Below are 22047 nucleotides of genomic sequence, written 5' to 3' on the forward strand. Positions count from 1 at the left end.
AGGTCTCTTTTGAGAAATCAGCTGACAGTCTGATGGGGACTCCTTTGTAGGTGATTGTCCCCTTAGCTCTTGCTGCTTCTAGGATTCTCTCCTTCATTTTAATCTTGGCTAATATAATGATGATGTGCCTTTGTGTGTTCCTTCTTGGGTCCAACTTCTTTGGGACTCTCTGAGTTTCCTGGTTTTCCTGGAAGTCTATTTCCTTTGTCAGATTGGGGAAGTTCTCCTTCACTATTTGTTCAAATAACTTTTCCACTTGTTGCTCTTCTACTTGTCTTTCTGGTACCCCTATTATTCGGATGTTGGAACATTTAAAGATGCCCTGGAGATTCCTAAGCCTCTCCTCATTTTTTTGAACTCTTGTTTCTTCATTCTTTTCTGATTGGATATTTATTTCTTCCTTCTGTTCTACTCCATTGATTTGAGTCTCTGTTTCCTTCCCATCACTATTGGTTCTCTGTACATTTTTCTTCATTTTGCTTAGCATAGTCTTCATTTTTTCATGTAATTTGCAATGAAATTCAACCACTTCTGTGAGCATCCTGATTACTAGTGTTTTGAACTGCATATGATAGGTTCGCTACCTCTTTGTCACTTAATTGGTTTTTTTTTTCTGGAGCTTTGATCTGTTTTTTCATTTGGGCCTTTTTTTTTTGTCTTGACCTACCTGTTACATAGTGAGGAGCAGAGTCTTAGGTGTTCCCCAGAGCGGGGCAACCTATGTTGCAGGGTTGTGATGGTGTATGTGTGGAAGGGGTCCAAGAGGGAACAATGGTGCTTACTCCACTCTCTGCCAGATTTTAGTCTCTTCCCTCATTGCCCACAAGCAAATTGGGCCCTTCTGGTGCTGATTCCTGGGTGGGTGGGTCTGTGTATGTTCTAGGACCCTGTAGGTTTCTCCAATGAACTCTCCTGTGAGGCTGGGAGTTTCTCTCGGTTCTGCCTCAACACCCACATGTGTTTTCAGTTAGAGGTTTGATGCTTTATTTTCCTGTGATGGGATCCTGGGTTGTGTGGTCCATCTGGCTCCCCAGTTTTGCCTGGTTTATCTGCACATGAATGTGGGACCACTTGGTCTACCAACCACCTTGTGCATCACCCTGCTCCATCAGCCACTGCCTCACTGGGTCTGCCAGCTGCCACCTTGCCGTGAGTCCTCTCCACCCCGATGCCTGTCTCTGCCCCTCCTACTGGTCTGTATGAATGTTTCTTCTTTAATTCCTTGGTTGTTGGACTTCTCTAAGGTTTGATTTTTCTGTCAATTCTGGTTGTTTTTTGTTTTAAATTGTTGTTGTCCTTCTTTTGGTTGTGCGAGGAGGCACAGTGTGTCTACCTATGCCTCCATCTTGGCCAGAAGTCCTCTGCTATGGCCTTTCATAAAAAGCAATAAAATTCTGACCTAAGACATAAGAATTAACTTCTCTAGTTTCATAAAAAGCAAAGTTCACCAATAATATATTAACACTTTACTGGCTTTATTCAATGATTAATGGATTAGGTAGCATTAAATGTAACAAAAAAAACAACAGAAGAAGTTCCAAAGACCTATTGGTTCAGTGGAACAGGTATTTTCTACTGGGAAAATCTGATTTGATTGACTAATACAAGGTAGTGTTCTTTATTTGGTTCACAAAGAAACTTTGGAGCCAGGTTGTGTAATTTGAGTTGAGCAGACATGTTATGATTGGTCAATTCTAAATTACAATTCTGGAAGAGTTAAGCATACACAAGAAAAGGAAACTTTGTTAATGTTTGACTGGTGTGTATGGTGGGAGGCATGTCACAGCATGAGTGACTCCATCTCGGGACTAGCATAATTATTTAACACTTAACAGTGTAAGTGTAAATTTTACATGGCTAATGACCCATGCAACACATTTGCTGTGAAGTGTTTTTTTCTCTGTTTACCTTGGAAGAATTATTTACAGACAGTAATATCCCAAACTGTATTGAATTTCCCAAATGGGCCAAATTTTAGATATCAGAATCAGTTTGATAGCTTTCTTGGTAATAGTATTTGTTTGAAATAGATATCAGCCAAATTATAGCATTTAGTTATTAAAATATTCCGCCCAATCTGCTTTCAATTAGTTCATGTAGGAGTTCTTCTCATATAGAGAAAATGTGTTAAATTGTTAATCATTCATTAAACAGATGTTAATTATGCATCTACATGTACATGGTATGGAATTAATCAGATAGGAATTCTGTCCCTCAAGGATTTCAGAGTGTTTTGGGCAAGGTAAGATCTGTTTTTGCGTGCATCAACCTTTATAGCTGTAATTAACTTTTACAACACTAAATGTATATGTGATGTAGTGATTTTTAATTTTACTAAAGCAAATACTTTAATCACATGCTATAAATTTGGCACAATGGAAAAAGTCACTTTAACGTGTGAATGAACTTAGCTGCTCAGCACTTTAACTGTTTTCACCTTGACATTGTGCAGTCTATACTTTTCACAAAGTATTGTTTTCCTGAATACAATGTCTCTCTAGAGAAAGCTGTAGTAGTAACTGTAGAGTTTCTATATAGGACTGGTTTAATGAGAAGCAGTGTGTCACAAAGAGGAGATATGGGGCTTCTTTTAAGGCAGCATTGGCAGAGCAAAAGCATACTGCCGATATTTAGATTGTACAAGTTGGGGCAAAAGTAGGTTTACAGTAGTTTATATGGTAAATGATATAATAATCAATAAATAATAATGTAAGAATAAATTCTTTCATATACTCACAACTTTAAACCTACCTTTGCCCCACCCTATATATTACAAAATTTTTTTAATTAATATTTTAAAATGTGTTTTTCTTTATATTTAACAAAACATTGAGAAAATAGCTATTGTCCTTATTGTGGAAATAAAGACAAGCTAAATGAGAACAAATAGAGGATATTTATACAGAGCTTGATATAACAAGGGAGTCAGTCACCATACCTAAGGTTTGGAAGAGGAAAACTTTATAGGAAAAAAGTGGGAATGCTTTACGTATGCTGTGATTAGAGGTTGTCGGTACATGGAAGCTGGATATGTGCTTACTAGAAGCAGAATATCCTAGGTGATTAGTTCTGGGAACACATCTGACGCCTTCTGGTTGGTCCTAAATTGAAAGTAGAGGGAAAATTAGGACAGTTGGTGGTTACTGACCAAATCCTGATCTTTCGGGGCCACCTGCTACAGAAATCAGAGACTACATTGAAGTTTTCTTATATTGTCTAGCTATTGTCTATTTGTACATTCAATATCTCATTATCAAACACTATTATCATTCATTTGTTCAACACTTTTTGAGTGCCTACTTTGTGCCAGACAGTGTTTTATGTGCCAGCAGCAAACAGTGACCAATACAGGTAAAAACAAAACTCCTTGACCTCAGAGAGGTTACATTCAAAATGGAAAAGGAAGATTGGTTGCAGTTTTTTTAAATAATTAATTATCCACCTTGAATTTATTTTGGTATATGGTGTAAGTTGGTGCTCAAGTTTCATTATTTTGCACGTAGCTATACAGTTCTCCTAATACCATTTGTTGAAGAGGCTATCTTTACTCCATTTTATGTTACTGCCTCCTTTGTGGAATATTAATTGACTGTAGAGAGAAGACAACCAACCCAATTAAAAAATGGGAAAAGGACTTGAACAGACACTTCTCCAAGGAGGACATACAGAACATCCAGAGACACATGAAGAGATGCTCAATATCGTTAGCTATCAGAGAGATGCAAATTAAAACCACAATGAGATACCACTTTACACCTGTCAGGATGGCTATCATAAACAAAGCAACAAACAACAAATGTTGGAGAGGTTGTAGGGAAAAGGGGTCCTTAATTCACTGTTGGTGGGATTGCAGACTGGTACAACCATTATGGAAAACAGTATGAAATTTTCTCAGAAATATAAAAATCGACCTGCCTTTTGATCCAGCAATTCCACTGTTAGAATTATATCCTAAGAATCCTAAATCATCAATTTCAAAGAACCCATGCACCACAATGTTCATAACAGCACAATTTACAATAGCCAAGAGCTGGAAGCAACCTGGGTGCCCATCAGTAAATGAATGGATCAAAAAATTATGGTACATATACACAATGGAATTCTATGCAGCAGAAAGAAAGAAGGAGCTCCTACCCTTTGCAACAGCATGGATGGAACTGGAAAGCATTATGCTGAGTGAAATAGGCCAGGTGTTGAAAGACAAATACCACATGATCTCACCTTTAACAGGAAGCTAAACAACAAAACAAACAAGCAAGCAGAATAAAAACAAAGACACTGAAATAGAGAACAAGGGGACAGTGACCAGAGGGGAGAGGGAAGGGAATTTAAGGGGAAAAAGAGGGAGGGATTTGGAGGAACCAATAGGAAGGACACAGGGACTAGAACTAAGGGGGGTGGAAATGGGAGGGAGGTGGGGAGCACGGGTGGGGGAGGCTGGGATGGGAGAAATAGACAAAAAACTATACTTGAAAAATAACTAAATAAATAAAATATAATTAATTAATTAATTAATTTTTCAAGTACAGTTGTCTCTATTTTTCCCCTACCACTCCTCCCCACCCCACCCATCCCTGCCTCCTACCCTCAGTCCTTTCCCCTTTGTCTTTGTCCATGTGTTCTTTATACATGTTCTTTGATGACCCTTCCCCTATTTTCTCCAATTATCCCTCTCCCCCCTCTCCTCTCTCTCTTCTGGTCACTGTCAGTTTGTTCTTTATTTCAATGTCTCTGGTTATATTTTGCTTGCTTATTTGTTTTTTTTGGTTAGGTTCCACATATAGATGAGATCATATGGTATTTGTCTTTTGCCACTGGGCTTATTTCACTTAGCATAATGCTCTCCAGTTCCATCCATGCTGTTGTGAAGGGTAGGAGTTCCTTCTTTTTTTTCTGCTGCATAGTTTTCTGTTGGGTAAATGTACCACAGTTTTTTCATCCACTCATTTACTGATGAACACTTAGACTGTTTCTAGCATGTGACTATTGTAAATTGTGCTGCTATGAACATTGGGATGTATGTGTTCTATTGAATTGATGTTTCAAGAGTCTTAGGATATAGTCCCAGCAGTAGGACTGCCAGGTCAAAAGGCAGTTCCATTTTAGTTTTCTGAGGAAATTCCATAGTGTTTCCCACAGTAGCTGCACCAGTCTGCATTCCCAGCAACAGTGCACCAGGGATACCTTTTCTCCATATCCTCTCCAACACTTGTTGCTTGTTGATTTGTTTATGGTGGCCATTCTGACAAGGGTGAAGTGGTAATTCATTATGGTTTAATTTGCATCTCTCTGATGGCTAGTGATGCTGATCATCCTTTTATATGTCTCTGGGCCCTCTGTATGTCCTCCTTGGAGAAGTGTCAATAAAATATTGGAAAACCCCATCCAGTAATACATTAAAAAGATCATACAACATAATCACATGGGATTCATTCCAGGGATGCAAGGATGGTACAATATTTGCATCAATAAATGTAATACATCACATAAGCAAAAGGAGACACAAAAATTGTGTGATCATGTCAATAAATATGAAAAAAGCATTTGACAATGTACAGCACCCATTTATGATAAAAACAGTCAGTAAAGCAGGAGTAGAGGAAGCATACCTCAATATAATAGGGCACAGGAGGCCATGGTAACAAATTAAGTTTCAGCTCTGAGAGAGATGGGAAGCCACTGAAGTTTTGAGTAGAAGTATAAGAAAATACATATTAACAGGATTACTCTGTTTTTTACAGTATAGACTGCAAGTGTACCAAAATTTCAAGCTTAGGAGAACTTCTAGGAAGCTATGATGGTTATCAACATGTGATGATTGATGGCTTGGACTAGGGTGGCAGCAGCAGTTCTATGTCTTTTGATTGGAAAATGTAATTTGTGTATATTTAAAGTAATTATTGGCCCTGGTTGGTGTAGCTCAGTGGAATGACTGTGGGCCTGTGAACCAAAGGGTCATGGTTTGATTCCCAGTCAGGGCACATGCCTGGGTTGTGGGCCAGGTCCCCAGTATGGGGTGTGTGAGAGGCAACCACACATAGATGTTTCTCTCCCTCTCCTTCCCTTCCCCTCTCTCTAAAAATGAATAAATAAAAAATTTAAAAAATACTTATTTCTAGATAAGGGATTACTATTTCTATTTTAGCCATCAATTCTTAATGTTTTAAAATAATTTTATTATCCAAGTGTGCGTCTTTAGATACTAGAGCCTTTTTTGCCTATTTTAAAATCAATTTATGCTGAGTGAAATAGGCCAGGCATTGAAGGACAAATACCATATGATCTCACCTTTGACAGGAAGCTAAAGAATAAAACAAACAAGCAAACAGAATAAAAACAAAGACACTGAAATAGAGAACAAGGGGGCAGCGACCAGAGGGGAGAGGGAAGGGAACTTAAGGGGAAAAAGGGGGAGGGATTTTGAGGAACAAGTATGAAAGACACAGAGATGAGGACTGGGGGGGAATGGGAGGGAGGGGGGAGACCGGGCGGGGGGGTTGGGTGGGATGGGTGAAATAGATTAAAAAAAATGTACTTGAAAAGTAACTAAATAAAAAAAAAGCGTAAAAAAATAAAAAATAAAATCAATTTGATATATCTTATAAATCTGTCTCACTATTAGTTTCTAATAATTTTATTTTGTTTTTTATAAAATATTTTTCTGGCCAAGATGGAGACATAAATAGAAATGTTTCACTTCCTTACACAACCAAAAGAAGGATAACAACTAATTTAAAAATAATAAGCAACCAGAACTGCCAGAAAATCAAACTGCATGGGAATCCAACAACCAAGGAGTTAAAGAAACATTCCTCTATACTGGTAGGAGGGGTGGAGACGGGCAGCCTGGCAGAGAGGACTCATGGCAAGTAGGCGGCAGATTGTGCAGGTGAGTCGGGGGGCTGGCTGACTGGAAAACTAAAGTCTCAAAACCTCTAGCTGTAAAATCCTGTGGGTGCTGCAAAGGTGGGAGAAACTTGCAGTCTCAGAAGAATATTTCTTGGAGATGCCCATGGGATCCTAGAATGTACACAAACCCACCTACCTGGGAATCAGCACCTGAAAGGGCATAATCCACTCATGGGAAATGAGGGAAGTGACAGAAAGTGAGTCTAGAGCAGAGTGAGCGAGCAGCATTGTTTCTTCTCTGACCCATCCTGGAATGACAGTGCCACAATGGAGCAAAGAGGGTTGCCCCACTCTGGAGAATACTTAAGGCTCCACCCCTTACAATGTAACAGGTGCACCAAGACAAATAAAAAATATGGCCCACATGAATGAGCACATTGAAACTCCAGAAAAAGAGCTAAGTGCTGAAGAGATATCCAATCTAACTGATACAGAATTCAAAACACTGGAAATCAGGCTGTTCACAAAAACGGTTGAGTTTGGTAGCAAAATGAAGGAAGAAATGAAGGCTACACAAAGTGAAATAAAGCAAAATACACAGGAAACCAACAGTGAAGGGAAGGACACCAGGACACAAATCAACAGTTTGGAGCAGAAGGAAGACAAAAACATTTAACTGGGACAGAATGAAGAAACAATAATTCAAAAAAAATGAGGAGAGGCTGTAGAACCTCTGGGACAACTTTAAGCTCTCCAACTTAATCATAGGGGTGTGAGGAGAAGAAGAGCAAGAAATTAAAAACTTATTTGAAAAAATAATGAAGGAGAACTTCCCCAATCTGGAAAAGGATATAGGCTTCCAGGATGTCTAGGAAGCCTAGAGAGTCCCAAAGAAATTGGGTCCAAGAAGGAACACACCAAAGCACATCATAATTAAGTTACCCAATATTAAATGTAAGGACAGAATCTTAAAAACAGTAAGGGAAAAGGAGACAGTTATCTACAAAGGAGTTCCCATCAGACTGTCAGCTGATTTCTCAAAAGAGACCTCATAGGCAAGAAGGGGCTGGAAAGAAGTATTCCAAGTCATGAAAGGCAAGGACCTACATCCAAGATTGCTCTATCCAGCAAAGCTTTCATTTAGAATGGAAGGACAGATAAAGTGCTTCTCAGATAATATCAAATTCAAGGAGTTCATCATCACCAAGCCCTTATTATATGAAATGTTAAAGGGACTTACCTGAGAAATTGAAGATTAGAAACTGTGAACAGTAAAATGAGAAGAAACTCACAAGTATCAACAACTGAACCCAAAACAAAAACCAAAAACAAAAACAAAAACTAAAGAAACAATTGGAAGAGGAACGGATTCACAGAAATGGACATCACATGGAGCATTGTAAGTGGGGAGGGGGAGGGAAGAATGGGGGAAAAGGTACAGGGAATAAGAAGCATAATTGGTAGGCATAAAATAGATGGGGGGAGGTTAAAATTAGTATAGGAAATAAGAAGCCAAAGAACTTATATGTATGACCCATGGACATGAATTAAGGGGGTAGTGCTGGAGGGTAGGGTGGAGTGGGGATAAAGGATGGAAAAAAATTGGAACAGCTGATTGATAGCACGATCAGTAAAATATATGCTAAAATAAAAAAAAACATTTATTTATTTTAAATATTTTATGTATTTATTTTTAGAGAGAGGGGAAGGAATGAAGAAAGAGAAGTAGAGAAACATCAATGTGAGGTTGCCCCTCACCTGCTCACTTCAGGGGACTTGGCCTGCAACCCCTACATGTGCTGTGACTGGGAATTGAACCAGGGACCCTTTGGTCCACAGTCTGGCACACAATCCACTGAGCCATACCAGCCAGGGATAAAAATTTTATTTCTTAAATTTCTCATGAGTTAGTCAAGATTTTACCATTGCATATTCATGGGTAATATGTTCCTCTATCCTTTGAGTCTTTTTGCAAAATGCCAGTTGGATCCAGAGATTGGCGCAGGCTCAGATTTGTTGAATTTGGCAATTGAATAGGTAGTGTATATTGCAAAGGTATAGGAGCCACAAAATGTCTGTTTCTCTTGTGATGTTAGCAGTCATTGATACTTAAAGCCTGTATATGTTCATTCATAGGGGCTTGACGATTGAAAATATTCTAGTAATGTAATTTCATATTCAATATTTGGATACTTATATCAAGAGATAATTATTGATAAAAGAATTATCAAGATAATTGATAATTACCAATTATCAATTGGTAATTTGATACCAATTATCAATTGGTAATTTGATACCAATTGATATCATATTTGGATATCAATTTTTTACCATTTGGAAACCCAGTGGTATAGTACATAAAGGAAATGCTTGATTCTTTCTTTTTAGTTACAGGTTTTTGAGCTAATGAATTTTCTCTGATCATTCTCTAAAAGCAACTGATTCTTTTTTTTTTCTTTTTTATTTTTTAAAATTTTTTATTGATTATGCTGTTACAGTTTTTCTATTCCCCCCTTCATTCCCCTCCATCCTACCCCCCCATCCCCACCATTACCCCCCTTTAGTTTATGACCATGTGTCTCAAGTCCTTTAGATTCTATATTTCCCATGCTATTCTTGCCCCCCCCCCATCTATTTTCTATCTACTGTCTATGCTACTTATTTTCTGTACCTTCTCCCCCCCTTCTCCTCCTCCCACTCCCCTGTTGCTAACCCTCCTTGAGATCTTCATTTCTATGTTTCCACTCCTGATCTAGCTGTCCTTTTAGTTTGCTTTTGTTTTAGGTGTGGTTGTTAATAACTGTGAGTTTGTTACCCTTTCACTGTTCATGTTTCTTTAACTTCTTTTTCTTAGATAAGTCCCTTTAACATTTCATATAATAAGGGCTTGGTGATGATGAACTCCTTGAATTTGATCTTATCTGAGAAGCATCTTATCTGTCCTTCCATTCTAAATGAAAGTTTTGCTGGATAGAACAATCTTGGTTGTAGGTCTTTGGATTTCATGACTTGGAATACCTCTTTCCAGCCCCTTCTTGCCTGTAAGGTCTCTTTTGAGAAATCCGCTGACAGTCTGATGGGGACTCCTTTGTAGGTGACTGTCCCCTTATCTCTTGCTGCTTCTAGGATTCTTTCCTTCATTTTAATCTTGGCTAATGTAATGATGTTGTGCCTTGGTGTGTTTCTCCTTGGGTCCAACTTCTTTGGGACTCTCTGAGCTTCCTGGATTTCCTGGAAGTCTATTGCCTTTGCCAGATTGGGGAAATTCTCCTTTATTATTTGTTCAAATAAGTTTTCCACTGGTAGCTGTGCCTTTCCCCCTTCTGGTACCCCTATAATTCGGATGTTGGAACGTTTAAAGATGTCCTGGAGGTTCCTAAGCCTCTCCTCATTTCTTTGAATTCTTGCTTCTTCACTCTTTTCTGTTTTTCTGTTTGGCCATTATTTGCTTTCTTCTGGTCCACTCCATTGATTTGAGTCCCAGTTTCCTTTTCATTGCTATTGGTGTCCTGTGCAATTCCATTCATTTCAATTAGTTTCGCCTTCATATATTTGTCTAATTTGTGGCTATAATCAACCAGTTCTGTGAGGATCCTGATCACCAGTGTTTTAAACTGTGCGTCTGAGAGTTTTGCTATTTCTTCATCGCTTAGATCTATGGGCTCTGGGGCTTTGAGATCTTCTTGCACCATTTTTGGTCTGTTCGTGCCCTTTAAGTGTGAGAAGCGGCGCCTCTGACTTCCAGGTTGCTGGGTTGTGACGCTGTATGTGGGGGCGTGTTCAGAGCGGGGAAATGGCGACCCCCTCTGCTGTTTCTCACAGCTGGGTGAGGAGCAGAAGCTTAGGTGGTTCACCTGGGCAGGGCCACTCAGAGTGGCTGGGTTATGACGCTGTATGTGGAGGTGGGGTCAGAGCAGGGAAATGGCAGCGCCCTCCACTGCCGCTTGCCGTGGGGAACCGCTGGGCCCCAGTCCAACTGCCCACTCCCTCGCCTGTCCACCCGCGCACAAATGCACGACCACAGTCAACACGCAGCCCAGCTCCCCTGCTTTCTCCCCCGCGGTCGCTCGCCTGGTGGCTCACTTGGTCGCTCACTAGGTCCAACCCTGCGCCTGGATTCCGCGCGTCTGGATTCCACCTGAGTCCGGCTGACCGAGACCTCCTGTGCAATCCTGCTTCACCAGCCACTGGTTTCACCCCTTACCGGTCAGGCTGAAGAATTTGTTGTTAACGGACTTCCGAAAAGTTCAATTTTCCGTGTTCTGGCTGTGTTTTCTGTTGCTAATATTTAGTTGTCTCTAAACTTGGTTGTGTGAGAAGGCACGGCACATCCACCTATGCCTACATCTTGGCGGAAGTCTCCCTGATTCTTTTTTTAAAATGTCACTGTAACTCAAGGACTTAAGTATATTTCATTGGCTTCAATGTGTATTATCCCCTCTTTGGCCAGTGGGAGTATTGTCAAGTTAGCTTTTGGTCGTTTACTTATTATCTATCATCATAAAAATTTCCAGGCTGGTCTTATGTATTTTTTTACCCTAAACCTATAATCATTCATTTCTCCAAGAAACCCTGATTTCTGATAGTGGGAAATGATATTTCAAAACTACCACTAGGCTTGCTCATTGCTTCTGAGTTGGTATTGTACTTAGATATTTTAGTTGGCTATGCTAGAAGATTCTTTTTTTTATTGTTCTATTAAAGTTGTCCACATTTTCCCCCTTAAGCATATCTACATCTGTATCCTTGAATGCAATAGGAGTACCAATATGATCCTTAAGGAGATTTCATTTATATATCCCATTCACATTCACATTTATAGAGTTTTAATTAACTTCCTTTCTATAAAATTTGTATTTCTTTGCTTCTACTCTAAAAATCCTGCTCCTTAAGGACATGGCAAGAAGATGTTTAATTAGAACATGTTGAAATTTCTCAATTTTTCAATCTCTAATTCTATACACATTAGTCTAGAGAAACCAATACTCTTATTGTCTAAATATAATTATTGAAAACATTAAAATATTTTCACATGTACTCTACTTTCCATGTATTTTTAAAATAGTTATAGTTTATCTACAAAACATGTACCCATAACATGATCTACTTTCTTTCTCTTAGTACTCATTTAATCTTAGTTTGGCAGGTAACCAAATATTTAATGCTTACATCCTATTCTCATATTATGACCTCTCTAGTCATTTTAGCTGTGTGAAGCTTGTTCTCTATTACAGTCCTCAGGATTCATGGGCACAATATTACCTGAGCTTTTGTATTTTGATGAAAGCTTACATGCTTAGTAGCTAAAACATACTTTTGATGAATATAAAATTCTTGGTACACATTTCTTTCCTTCAGTGTTTACAAATGTTACTATAGTTTCTTCTGGCTTAAAGCATTGCTGTTTAAATTTCTGATAATAATTTAATTTAATTCATGGGCACTTTTCTTTCTAGTTGCCAAAAAAGATATTTTCTTTAAAATCCTATCATTTTAATAAAATATATCATGGTGTTTGTGGTTCTGTACAATACACTTATGTACACAGTGTGCTCTCTCAGTATGTAGTTTCTAATTTTTTAGGAACATTTTCTTGAATTAGGCTTTTTAGTTTTTATTCTGTTTCCTTACTTTGATTTTCTTCATCAAGGATATCTAATATCTAATAACTTTTCATTCTCTGTTGTCTCTTTAATATTTTTCACTTTCTTTCAAGTCTTAATCCTTATTTAAAATGTTTTATTTTTTCTTTAAAAATTAACTGTTTTATTTATTTACTCTTGCCTTCCTTCTGAATTTAGTTTCATTTCAGAAACAATTTTTTAAAACTTTTACTTCTAATCTTTGTAAGTTATTTCATCTTCTTTCTGAGGTTTTATAATTCTCATTTTTAATTTATTATATTAGTTCTTTAATCTTCTTGTTTATTTTGAAATAGCAGGTTATGGTTTTGATCTGTTTTCTGGGCATGTGTCTCTGAAGTGCCATTATTGTCTGTAGGAAAATAATTCTGGCCATTATTATTTTTATAACAAATTTGAATAAGATTTAATCTCCATGATTTTTTCTTACTCACTTTTACTTAAATTTGATTTTCCTAAATTTTTAAAATGATGTTGGATTTAGGAAAGTTCTTGTCAACTTAATAGGTTTTTCTCTCCTGCTGTTTTCTTCTAGTGTTCAAAAATATTACTGTTTGCTGTCTTGGTTTCCCAGCTAGCTCTATTCTCCTTCTCTACCTTTATACAGCTTCTCTATTATGTTATCCAGTTTTAATTTTTCTTCTATAAGCTTCTGCTCCATCTAGGGCCTGATCTAGAAGGGAGCTCAATTGGGGCATTTCTGAATGTTCATAGGAGTCAGACTAACCTGGCTTTGTCAATTCTTACAATCAGCTGCTTACACTTATCTGCTATTGGAGAGAAAAAAAATACCTTCCATTTCAGCTGCTGTTATCAAACTGACCCACTGTATTTACCAGTGAATACTTGTTAGCTATGTCAGAGCTCTCTATTCTCGGGTTCACTGGGCACTGATTTTATTTATTTTATTTTTTTAGAGAGAGGGGAAGGGAGAGACAAAGAGAGGGAGAGAAACATCAATGTGTGGCTGCCTCTTGAGTGCCCCCAACCTGAGACCGGCCCACAACCCTGGTATGTGCCCTGACTGGGAGTCGAACTAGTGACCCTTTGATTTGCAGGCCATTACTCAACCACTGAGCCACACCAGCCAGTGCTGCCCTAGTTGTTTTCTTCCTGCACTGGTGTGTATTCGAGAAAGGTCTGTATCAATGAATTTGTATCTGTTGTAAATGCTATCCATAAGTCTTTAATTCTGTTATCTACTCTTACCTTTATATATGACGATATGGAGAGACTAAGCTATTACATTGTTGCTATCGGTCCTTCTTCCTAGAGGAAAGGTTTAACAAACTCTTGACAGTAGAGACTTTTCAAATTAAATGTTACAGCATTTCCCAAGGTATAACATAAATATATACAGTTAAAACATAAACATAAATAAAATGCAAGAATACAAATATTTATTACAGCAATAATTATAAATACAGTTGTTGAGGAAAATTAGTCTGTTTTCATGTCTCAGCATCCAATTCATCTCTGTATTTGTTTTGGTGAAAAAAGAGAAGTTCTGATAATTAATAACTTTGAGCATCTTTTCATATGTCTATGGGCCACCTGTATGTCCTCTTTGGAGAAGTATCTATGCAGGTTCTCTGCCCATTTTTAATTGGATTATTTGGTTTTTCGGTGTTGAGTTTTATAAGTTTTTTTTATAAGTTTTGTATATTAGAGATCTATCATCGGTGAATATGCTCTCCCATTAAGTGCGTAGTCTTTTCATTTTGTTGATGTTTTCCTTTGCTGTGCAAAAACTTTTTAGTTTGATGTAGTCCCATTTCATTATTTTTTCTGTTGATTTACTTGTCAAGGGTGATATATCAGAAAAAAAATATTGCTACAAGAAACCTCCAAGTTTTTACTGTGTATATTTTTCTGGGATTTTTATGGTTTTGAGTCTAACATTTAAGCTCAATGTCACTGATCATCAGAAAAATTCAAATTAAAACCACAATACTGTATCACTTCACACCGATCAGAATGGCCATCATTAGTAAGCCAACCAACAACAAGCACTGGTAATGTTGTACAGAAAAGAGAACCCTCATGCACTGTTGGGGAGAATGCAGATTGGTGCAGCCACTTTGGAAAACAGTATGGAGATATATCAAAAATTAAAAATGGCTCAGTGCATTGAGTGTGGGCCTGCGAACCACATGATCACAGTTCAATTCCCAGTCAGGGCACATGCCTGGGTTTCGGGCCAGTTCCCAGCAGGGGACTTACTAGAGGCAGCCATAAATTGATGTTTCTCTCCTTCTCGCCTTCCCTTCCTCTCTAAAGATAAATAAAATCTTTTAAAAAGTTAAAAATGGAATTGCCTTTTGACCCAGTGGCTCCACTTCTGGGAATATATCCAATGAAACCCAAAACACTAATTTGAAAATATTTATGTACCCCTATGTTCATTGCAGTGTTATTTACAATAGCTACAATTTGTAGCCCATCAGTAGATGAGTGGGTAAAAAAAGGCTGTGGTATATTTAAACAGTGGAATACTCTTCAACTATAAAAACAAAGGAAATTGTACTCTTTGAGACAGCATGGATGGAAGTAGAGAGCATTATGTTAAGTGAAATAAGCCAGTCAGAGAAAGACAAATACCATATGTTTCACTCATATGTGGAATCTAATGAACTAACAAGCAAAATAGAGACAGACCCATAGACAGAGAGCATGCTGACAGCTGTCACTGAAAGAAAATCTGGGGTGCTGGGTGAGGGGCAGTGGTGAAATTTAGAAAAAAGATGGGGAAAAAGTCATGGATGTGGACAACAGTGTGGGGATTATTTAGGGTAGGTAGAGTGGGGGAGGTGATGGATGGAGACTTCACCTGGGATGGTAAACACACAATACATATATAGATGATATGTTATAGAATTGTACAACTGAAACCTATATAGTTTTGTTAACCAGTGTCACCCCAATCAATTCAATATAACAGGAAAAAAAAACTTGAAAATTCTGATTCACTCATCTAAGTAAATGGTAACAGCTTTTTTAAAAAAAAATCAACTTGACTTGTAATCTTATATCAGTTTGAACTGATTTGAATTCTTCTCATAAGTATTTAAATTGGATAAGAAAGAACTTTTTCAATAAATACTAAAACCAATGCAATGTCATACATGTTTCCTATTCGACTACAGAAATTACTGTTGAATCAAACATGTGCTGAGCAGATGTTTCTCTGCCTTGCTGGACATTTAATTGAGTGTGGCTTGGATACACTATAGTCACAGATTGTTTTATACAATTTACTTTTATAATGTGAATCAGGCAATTTAAACAAGCAGTTCAGCATTCTAAACTTCTTAATCAATAGCATGCTTACAAAAATTTTAAGTATGTCCTAGAAATGTCAGGAACTGTTTTATTCCCAGATCTGCAGAAAATATAGTAATTTGACAGACAAAGTAAATGAGACAAGGGTCTCAAAAAGAAGTTAAAATTTTGTGTATTACTTAGTAATTGGTAGATTCATTAAGATAAATAATGACAAATAAAATTCAGGTCAAACTTTTCTGGATCCCCTAGGCATTGTCAATCACAGTTTGAAATTACTGAATTAGATATGTATTCATGAAAACTTTTATTTTATGTCTCTAATTTGGAATATGTAACCCAATAAATTATTTTAACTTAAATATTAACTTTCACCCAATTATATAGGATACTATTTATCTATAGTAGAAAACAAAAATAACAGTCTCTCAAACAAAGCTTGAATGTTATTATTTAATTTATGTCTTCCCTTTTCCTAAACCAGTGTTTTTTATCTGTCTGTGAAGATGTTCTTTAAAGAGCTGAACCATAGTCTTCTATGGTTCTTCTTTTTTCTTTCTTCATTTTTGCTGAATTATTTTGTTTGTTGTTGTTGTGTGTGTGTGTGTGTGTGTGTAACAGTATAACTAGAAAGTATTCACTCTAGTTTTTATGGATGTAGAATGTGCACTAAATCATCATCCTCAAATTAAATGTTATGTTCATTGGCTATGTCCTTCATTTATGTGAATAGTAAAGAAAGAACAATAGTTAAACAAGTCATTTTACTAACATTAGCATTTCATTTTCAATCTAGACACTCAAGCAATGTTTTCAAAGTACGGCTGAAATAGAATCTCAACAATGTGTATTGAATAACTATTGTTGAAAGGAGATAGGTACTAATTACCTAAATAATAATAGAAAAAAAAAACCTAAATCAAGACAATAGCAGAGGAAAACAATTAGCCTGAAACCCAAATGAGGAAATTTCAAATCCATTCATACTTGTCAAAGTGTTTCATAGGCTTTGAAACTAGAAAATCAGTCATATCCTATAGCAATAGATTGATAGATTGACTCATCTTTGTAGACAATGATTAAAAAGGAATATGTAGCAGTGGTGTTAACACAATAGTGTGGTATCTATTGTCATTGAAATGGGTGTGCTTTGTACTCTGCACTCCTTAGCAGCTCGTTCTTTCATCTTTTAACACTATGACCACAGCACTGGAAATTGCTATGAGTTTGGAGTTTAAAATGGAAACTAATTTATCAGAGATAAGATTTTTATCCAGTCTTATCAATTAGCCTTTTCCCCCTCTGAGACCTGTAACTATGCTTAATGAGAAGTGAGATAAGTCAGAGAAAGACAAATGCTGTAGGATCTCACTTACATGTGAAATCTAAAAAGTCAAACTTGTTCCTGTAAACTAGTATAAAGGACACATGGACAACAACTAAAGGGGGTGAAAATAGGAGGGAGGTGGGGAGCACTGGGGGGTGGGCTGGGATGGGAGTTAAAAACAGAAAACTTTACTTGAACAATAATTAAATAATTTTTTTAAAGTCAAACTTGTAAACACAGAGAGTAGAATGATGATTACCAGGGACTGGTGGTGGTGAGTGGGGGGAATAGGAGAGATATGTAAGGACATAAACATGCAACTAGTAGATAAATAAGTTCTGGAGACCTAATGTGTAATATAATGATTACAAACAACAATACTGCATTGTGGACATCAAACTTGCTAAGAGACTAGATCTTAATTATTCTCAGTAAAAAAAGTGAATGGTAATTACAATAGAGGTGTTAGCTTATGCTACAATAGTAATACTACCACCATATATAAATGTATCAAATCGACATAACTTAAGCTTATACAACATTATATGTCAAATTATTTTAATTAAAAAGTGAACAAGCATAGGTACATACTTGGCAAACTTCAAAGAAATAAAAGGTATGTGGATGGACTTTCTAACAATAAAACTGTAATCAATGAGACATTCGGAGGAAATTATTCAGTATTGAAAATGTCTCTTCACAGTCACACATTGCCATTAATCATCAGTACTAACACTTTGTTTCTTTTATATTAACTGAGTTGCCAACTTCTCTTTATGTAGTCAAGAACTTGGCCAGTTTGACCTGACCTTGAATTAGAATTTACAATGTCACTTGGCTTTTTATAGAGAGAGATAATATCTTTAGTGGTATAGCATATGTGTATATGTGTATATGTCTATATATGTATATATGTATATAAGCCAAGTGACACTGTCCACTGAAAGAACAGAAAGAAACACAAAAAAATCAGTTTTCCTATAACTATCATCACCTGTAGACTACTCCAATTCTACTCCTACCACCAATTATGTTACAACTATTTAGTAGTTGACAGAAGTTTAACAATTGATTTTAAATGAGCCACATCTTTCTCTAGGACACATGTTGAGGCAGTATAATTTGGTGGTTTTAGAACATGGAATCTAAAATCAGTCTGCCTTATTTATAGTCTTACTCTGCCACTTACAGTTCATGTGATCTTGGGTGAGATGAATAACTTTTCTATGTCTCACATCCTTATTTGTGATAGAGAATGTTTATAAAATTATTGTGAGAATTAAACACACAGCTTGACATATACTAAACACTATGTATATGTAAGTATTAAATATTAATATTGTTTTGCACATATTTTGAATAGAGCACTTGTTATAATAATTGCTTCATTTTTAAAGAGTGAGGCCTGTGTGTCAAAGATATCTTGAAAATAGATTTTTTTTTTTGCTTAAACCAAGGACTTATTCCATTTTGGCTGCATGAGTTTGGTGAAATCATTTGTAAGACACCTTCTTCCCCTCTGTAGTCTGTTTGTTTATTATGTTTATTAGATTTCTTATGTACATAAAATCATATGGTATTTGTCTTTCTCTGACTGATTTATTTCATGTAGCATAACAGTACCAGGTCCATCCATGCTGTTACAAAAGATAAGATTTCCTTCTTTAAAAAAAAAAGAATTTATTTATTTATTTTCATAAAGAGGGGAAAGGAGGGTGAAAGAAAGGGAGAGAAATATGGATTGGTTCCTTTTACACACTCCCAACTAGGGGCCTGGCCTGCAACCCAGACATGTTCCCTGACTGGGAGTCAAACTGGCAGCCTTTTGGTTCACAGGCTGGTGCTCAGTCCACTGAGCCACACCAGCCAGGGCAGATTTTCTTCTTTTTTAATGGCCAAAAAGTATTCAATTGTATAAATATACCATGGCTTTTTTATCCACTCATGTATTGATGGGCACTTGGTTTGCTTCCAAATTTTAGTTATTGTAAATAATGTTGAAATGAACATAGAGGTGCATATATAGATTTGAATTAGTGTTTTCTGTTTCTCTGGATATATTACCAGAAGTGGAATCACTGAGTAATAGGCAAATTCACTCTGAATGTTTTTGAGGTGTCTCCATACTGCCTTCCATGGTGGCTGCACCAATCTGCATTCCCACCAGTAGTGCAAAAGGGTTTCCTTTTCTCCACATCCTCTCCAACACTTGTTGTTTGTTGATTTTTTGATGGTATCCATTCTGACAGGTGTGAGGTGGTATCTCATTGTGGCTTTAATTTGCCTTTCTCTGATAATTACTGATGTTGAGCATCTTTTCACATGTATTTTGGCTATCTGTATATCCACTTTGGTGAAGTGTTTATTCAGGTACTTTGCCTATTTTTAAAAATAGTATTGTATCAATAGTTTGTTTTTTGGTGTTAAATTGAGTTCTTTATAAATTTTGGATATTAACCTCTTATTAAGTGTATTATTGGCGAATATGTTCTCCCATTCAATGAGTTGTGTTTTTGTTTTGTGATGGTTTCCTTTGCTATGCAGAAACTTTTTAGATTGATATAGTCCCATTTGTTTGTTTTAGTTTCGTTTCCCTTGCCCAAGGAGAGCTATCAAAAAACATGCATTGCTATGAGAAATGTCTGAGATTTTACTGGCTATGATTTCTTCTAGGTGTTTTATGGTTTCAGATCTTATATTTAACTATTTAATCCATTTTTACTTTATTCTGGTTGTATGGTATATAGAGGTACTCTAGTTTCATTTTTTTGCATGTATCTGTCCAATGTCCCCAACACCATTTATTGAAGAGACTGTCTTTATCCCAATATATGCTCTTGCCTTCTTTCTCAAATATTAATTAACCATAAAGGTATGGGTTTATTTGTGGGCTTTTTATTCTGTTCCATTGATCCATATGTCTGTTCTTATGCCAGTATCATGCAGTTTTGATTACTATGGCCTTGTAGTATAGTTTGATATCAGGTACTGTGATACCTGTAAATTTATTCTTCTTTGTTAAGATTGTTGAGGCTATTTGGGGTCTGTTTCTGTTTGTTTGATATAATTTTTTGGAATATTTTGCCCTAGCTGGTATGGCTCAGTGGACTCAGTGCTGGCCTGCGATTCAAAGGTTCACTGGTTTGATTCCCAGTCAGGGCACATGCCTGGGTTGTGGGCCAGGTCAGGTTCCCAGTAGGGGGTGCACAAGAGGCAACCACACACTAATGTTTCTCTCCCTCCCTCCCCCTCTGCCTAAAGTAAATAAATAAAATCTTAAAATTTTTTTTGGAATATTTGTTTCATTTCTGTGAAATATGTCATTGGCATTTTGATTGGAATTGTACTGAAATTGCTTTGGATAGTATGAACATTTTAATGATGTTAATTTTTCCTGTCCATGAACATGATATATACTTCTTATTTGTCTTCCTTAACTTCTTATTTCAGTATCTTATAATTTACTGCTTATAGGTCTTTTATCTCCTTGGTTAATTTTACTTCTAGGTATCTTTTTTTATGCAATTGTAAATGGCATTGTTTTCTTAGTTTCCCTTTCTGATAGTTCATTATCGGTGTATAAAAATACCACCAATTTTTGTATATTAATTTTGTATCCTGAAAATTTACTGAAGTAATTTTTCAGTTCCAGTGGTATTTTAGTAATATTTTTACAGTTTTCTATATACAGTATCATGTCATCTGCAAAGAGTGATAGTTTTACTTCCTTTCTGATTTGGATGTCTTTTATTTCTTCTTCTTGTCTCATTTCTGTAGCTAGGGCTTCCAGTACTAATTTGAATAAGAGTGGTGAAAATGAACACCCATGTCTTGTTCCTGACCTTAAGGGAAACACTTCTGGTTTGTGCCCACTGAGTATGATGTTGGCTGTGGGTTTGCAATATGTAACCTTTATTATGTTGAGGTATGTTCCCTCTGTTCCCACTTTGCTGAGAGTTTTTTTTATTTATTTTTCGAGAGAGGGGAAGGGAAGGAGAAAGAGTGGGAGAGAAACATCAATGTATGGTTGCCTCTTATGCATCCCCTGCTAGGAACTGGCCTGCAACCCAGGCTTGTGTCCTGACTGGGAATCGAACCGCGATACTCTGGTTCACAGGCCCACGCTCAATCCACTGAGCTACGCCAGCCAGGGCTGCTGAGAGTTTTCATCATGAATTGGTGCTCAATTTTATCCAGTGCATTTTCTGTATCTAGTTATATGACCATGTGATTTATATTCTTCATTTTGTTCATTTGGTATATCACATTTGTTGATTTGTAGATATTGTACCAACCTTGCATCCTTGGAATAAATCCCAATTGATCATGATGTATGATCTCTTCAGTGTACTGCTGGATTTCGTTTGCTAATATTTTCTTGAGGATTCATCATAGATATTGGTAAATCTTCAAAGTTTATGGTTGGAGGCTCTTTCTTGCATTCAATTAGTGAAAAAATATCTCTGGTGAGGTACTTGCTTAAACATCTTCAGTGACATGGCCTTTTGGCCTGAGGAAGCAGAACCTAGGTTTTGCACTTCCCAGTACAAGACTTCTTCATTACACAGTACAATGAACCTGGGTGTAACCTGAGCTGGTACTAAACTCCCACGTGAGAAATAATCCTGCAAATTCAAGGTACAGCCAGAGCAATAAAAATGGCAGATATGTTATTTTATTTGCATAATTATTAGAGGTGACCATTCAAGCATAAAAGTAAATTTCCTGTTGCTGCAACAGTTTTAGTTTCTGTTTTCATCATAAAACTAATTAGGAATGGCAAAGGGCTGAACCAGGTTTTCTTAAGGGGAGGGTGAGAAAAATAAATAGCTTTGGTTCTTTTGTTACCTATAAATTTTAGAACACTCTCCATTTTATTTTATTTTATTGTCAACTAATTGACCAGTATTTTTTGTTTTTATTTTTTAAATTTCTTATTGTTCAAGT

This window comes from Artibeus jamaicensis, unplaced genomic scaffold (genome assembly GCF_021234435.1).
Source record: "Artibeus jamaicensis isolate MK-2021 breed Jamaican fruit bat unplaced genomic scaffold, CSHL_Jam_final contig_240, whole genome shotgun sequence".
Taxonomy (NCBI): domain Eukaryota; kingdom Metazoa; phylum Chordata; class Mammalia; order Chiroptera; family Phyllostomidae; genus Artibeus; species Artibeus jamaicensis.